Raw genomic sequence first — 5000 nt, 5'->3', positions numbered from 1 at the left:
GGGAGTGTAGGCTCCTCACCTCACCACTCCCCAACTAAAATCGCTTCACTCTTTCCCCAGTTAACTTTTGCTGATGATAAAACCTCAAAGTCTCTTAAAACATCAGATAAAACATTCACATCAGCCTGGGATCCCACCATTACAGCCAGGTCATCTGCATATGCTGACAGACAAAGTAAAGCATTACAGTGTGGAATGTTAAAACCAGAGATTCGACTTCTTAAGTTAATTAAAAGAGGTTCAATTGCTAGAGTGTACAGCATGCCCGATAGGGAACAGCCCTGTCTAATGCTTCTGTACACTCTAAAAGGGGCACATAAACCACCATTAACCTTCAGTACACTCTCAATTTCACTGTACAACACTTTGATCATGGCTATGAAACCAGGGTTGAACCCAAAGCGTTCTAACACCTTCCACAAGTATTCGTGCTCAACCCGGTCAAAAGCCTTTTCCTGGTCTAGAAAAATCAGACCAGTCTTTAAGCCCAATAGCCTGGAGACGTCCAAAATGTCACGAATTAAGTAAACATTGTCAAAAATTGACCTGCCGGGCACACAGTACGTCTGGTCAAAGTGAATGATCTGCTCCATCACCTTCGTCAGTCTCAAAGCTAATGCTTTTGACAGCAGCTTACAGTCAGTGCACAGTAGTGACACCGGGCGCCAGTTCTTCAGGTGGGTCAGATCTCCCTTTTTCGGCAGCAGGGTCAGGACGGCCCTCCTGCAGCTTGATGGGAGCTGACCACACTTCACACTTTCCCGTAGGACCTCCAGCACGTCCTGCCCTATTACTGCCCAGAACGCCTTGAAAAATTCAACAGGGAGACCATCTATACCCGGCGCCCGCCCATTCTCCATACCCTGGAGAGCTTCCTGAAGCTCAGACAGTGTCAGCTCTCTGTCCAGCTCTTTGGCCACTGTCTCTGAGAGCTTAGGCAGGTCATTGAGGAAGCTCTCCTCCGCTACCTGTGCCCCTGACCTTTCGCTGCTATATAGCTTCGAATAGAAGCTGACTGTCTGCTGGCGAATATCAGTAGGCTCTGAGACGAGATCCCCTGATTCTGTTCGCACAGCATGCATGAATCTTTTCTGTCCATTATTTTGTTCTAAACTGAAGAAGAACTTAGAAGGAGCGTCCGTCTCGGTCACACTTTTAAAGCGTGAGCAGACCAGCGCCCCCTGTACTGTAGTGTCCAACAGGTCATTCATTTGAGCTTTTTTTCTTTTGAGGGCTGCAATCTGCCCTCGATTTCCTGTGGTCCCCAAATGCTGGAGTTCCACTATCTCTATCTCCAGAGCTTTTAAAGATCTAGCGATGTCCCTTGTGACATTGAGAGTGTACTGCTGACAGAAAACTTTGATTTGTGCTTTCGTAATGTCCCACCATTGCTGTAGGGAGTTAAAAGCTGCCTTCTCACGTTTAAACCAATTCCATAAAAAAATAAAAGACTCTCTAAAATGAGAATCTTCTAAGAGTGCAGTGTTAAAATGGCAGTAGGCACTCCTAGGTTTTATGTTCTTTTTACTGATAGAACACTGGACCATGCAGTGGTCTGAGATGCCTACTGGAAAAATAAAACATTTCGTAAAAACCGCCAGGTGATGCTTAAAACAATAAAACCGATCTAATCGCGCCAGGGAGAGGGTGTTGTCTATGGAATGGGCCCACGTGTACTGTCTCCGTTTCTTATTAAAGGTTCTCCAGACGTCACAGAGATCGTGGGCCTCTACCAACTCCCATAGACGCTTACGGGAGGCTAAGTGAGGTTCTGCATGATTTCTGTCTAGAGGGTCTGCTGTGCCATTAAAATCCCCTCCCAAAATTAAGAACTCTTCAGTGCTGCAGTTTAAAATGACATTGTGAAGTTTATGTAAAAAAATAATTCTCTCCACTGCATTTGTGGGAGCGTACACACAAATAAAAACAAAAACCTCGTTCTCATAGACAGCCTTCACTTTTAAAAGCCTCCCCTTTAAAACTTCCTCAACAGTGTAGGAAACCGGGATAAAATTGCGAGAAAAAAGCAAGGCAACACCACCACTAAGCGACGTGTTGTGACTTAAAATCACCAAACCACCCCACCCCTTCACCCAATCAGCGGCATTACTGCTGTCACTGTGTGTTTCCTGCAGCATAGTTACATCAACACGCTTCTGCTTAATAAGTTCATAAAGCTTTGCTCTTTTAACATGTTCCCTCGCTCCATTGATATTAAAACTCGCAACCTGGATCCCGTTCATTAAAAAAGGAATATAAATAAGACAAACAAATAGTAAACATGACCACATAAAAATAAAAATAAAAACAACTCGATCTTCGTCAGAGTTCTCCCTATTGACCTTTGTTATCAGTTTCTTTAACATGAATATCTCCTGGTCTGTAAAAACACCTTCTCTTCTAAGATACTTGACATCATGTACAAACTGTTTCCGGTCTGGGAAGAACTCTTCTACAGAGACATTTTTCTGCCACTTGGTAGTTTTCAAAAACTCTTTTATGTCATCTGCACTGTAAACAACATTCAGCAGTTCCTCTTGAGACTCCTGGCTGAACACTGAATCTAACTCGCTGTCTGATTCAGCTTCGTCCACTTTCAGTTCTTTCTTTGCCTGCTTTTTTCCTTGTCCCTTACCTCTTTTCTTTCTCTTTGTCGGTACTTTAAATAGGGCCTTGTCTTCCATTTCCACATCTCCTCTGTCCCCATGCACTGGTGTAGTGGCCGGTGTCTCCTGGCGACAGCTCTGCACCCCTGTGCCTGCCTCTGCCAGCGCAGGCGGCTCCAGCACTGCTCCAGAGTCCACTGTGACATTCTCAGGTTCACACGGTTCCTCACTCATGCTCGATTCCCTGAAGGGCTCCCTGACCGGTTCAGCCAAGCCAGGCTTCTCCAGGTCCGGTTCAGCCGAGCAGGGTGTTTCAGGGATGGGCACGTCGCTAGTGGAACTCTGGGCTGCAGGCTGAGCTTGGGGCTCACCCTCACTAGGCCCTGGTGCAGCAGCAGTTGCGGGGCCTTCCACAGCAGGCCGAGCTGTAGCTGCAGGGGGAACAGCTCCAGCAGGCTCGGCTGCTTCTAGCCCCGGTCGCCTGGAAACACCGGAGTCGCTCTGTCTTTCAGGACAGGCGCGAACAAGATGTCCCGTCTGACCACATTGAAAACACTTTATTTCTGCATCGGTGGACACAAAGATATTATAATCAAATCCATCAAGACTGAATCTAAAAACCACGTTCAGCTCCTCTAGACCTTCATTAAGGACCATAAAAACCATCCTCCTGAAAGACACGCAGTGCTTAGCCCGTGGGGACTTACAACCGATGGAGATTCTCTTTATGGGGGTGACGGTTCGCCCGTACCGAGACAACTCGTTAGTTATTGCGAGGTTGCTAATAAATGGAGGGACATTAGACAACAAGACCTTTTTAGCAGGAGGACTGAGGGGAGAGACCAGGATGCACTCATTATTAATCTTGATACCTTTTTGAATCAGTACAGTAACTTTATCAATACTGTTCAGAAAAAGGACGATAGCACTGTTCATGCGGGAGGCAGAGACAACGTTCTCACACCCCACCACATCTCCAACCGCTAACACACACTCCTCTACACTAGCGTTACACACCACGCGAACACCGTGCCGGCGAGTCAAGCTCTCACAGAACTTATCACTCGGAGTTTGCCCGCTGCTCGCCATACTACTTTCACGCGCACACACACACACACACACACACACACCCGCGCGCACAGGCACGCTAATAAACTCACACACACGCACTCACGCGCACACACACCAGGTTGTTCCTAGATGTTATATGAAACAAAGTCGCGATAAATCGCCAGAAAAATGGAGCAAAAAAAAAACGAAAAAATTGGCAGCACGCCAACCGCGCTCCGCACGCCACGCTCACCCTTCCCCCGCGCATGCGCTGAGAGAGAGAGAGAGAGAGAGAGAGAGAGGTACAGAGACACACACAAAGAGAGAGAGAGACTTTTTTACTTTTGGTGCCTTTAATGCATCAGTTTTGCATATTTACATAAAAACCCCTCAGACTCTCCCAGCGGCGCTCTCACTCTAACGGTTTCATCAGATTTCTCACTCTAACGGTTTCATCAGATTTCTCACTCTGACGGTTTCATCAGATTTCTCACTCTAACGGTTTAATCAGATTTCTCACTCTAACGGTTTAATCAGATTTCTCACTCTGACGGTTTCATCAGATTTCTCACTCTAACGGTTTCATCAGATTTCTCACTCTGACGGTTTCATCAGATTTCTCACTCTAACGGTTTCATCAGATTTCTCACTCTAACGGTTTAATCAGATTTCTCACTCTAACGGTTTCATCAGATTTCTCACTCTAACGGTTTCATCAGATTTCTCACTCTAACGGTTTCATCAGATTTCTCACTCTGACGGTTTCATCAGATTTCTCACTCTGACGGTTTCATCAGATTTCTCACTCTGACGGTTTCATCAGATTTCTCACTCTGACGGTTTCATCAGATTTCTCACTCTGACGGTTTCATCAGATTTCTCACTCTGACGGTTTCATCAGATTTCTCACTCTAACGGTTTCATCAGATTTCTCACTCTGACGGTTTCATCAGATTTCTCACTCTGACGGTTTCATCAGATTTCTCACTCTAACGGTTTCATCAGATTTCTCACTCTAACGGTTTCATCAGATTTCTCACTCTGACGGTTTCATCAGATTTCTCACTCTGACGGTTTCATCAGATTTCTCACTCTAACGGTTTCATCAGATTTCTCACTCTAACGGTTTCATCAGATTTCTCACTCTGACGGTTTAATCAGATTTCTCACTCTGACGGTTTAATCAGATTTCTCACTCTAACGATTTCATCAGATTTCTCACTCTGACGATTTCATCAGATTTCTCACTCTGACGGTTTCATCAGATTTCTCACTCTGACGGTTTCATCAGATTTCTCACTCTGACGATTTCATCAGATTTCTCACTCTGACGGTTTAATCAGA

This window comes from Pangasianodon hypophthalmus, chromosome 16 (assembly GCF_027358585.1).
Source record: "Pangasianodon hypophthalmus isolate fPanHyp1 chromosome 16, fPanHyp1.pri, whole genome shotgun sequence".
Taxonomy (NCBI): Eukaryota; Metazoa; Chordata; class Actinopteri; order Siluriformes; family Pangasiidae; genus Pangasianodon; species Pangasianodon hypophthalmus.
Note: the sequence above shows the minus strand (reverse complement) of the source record.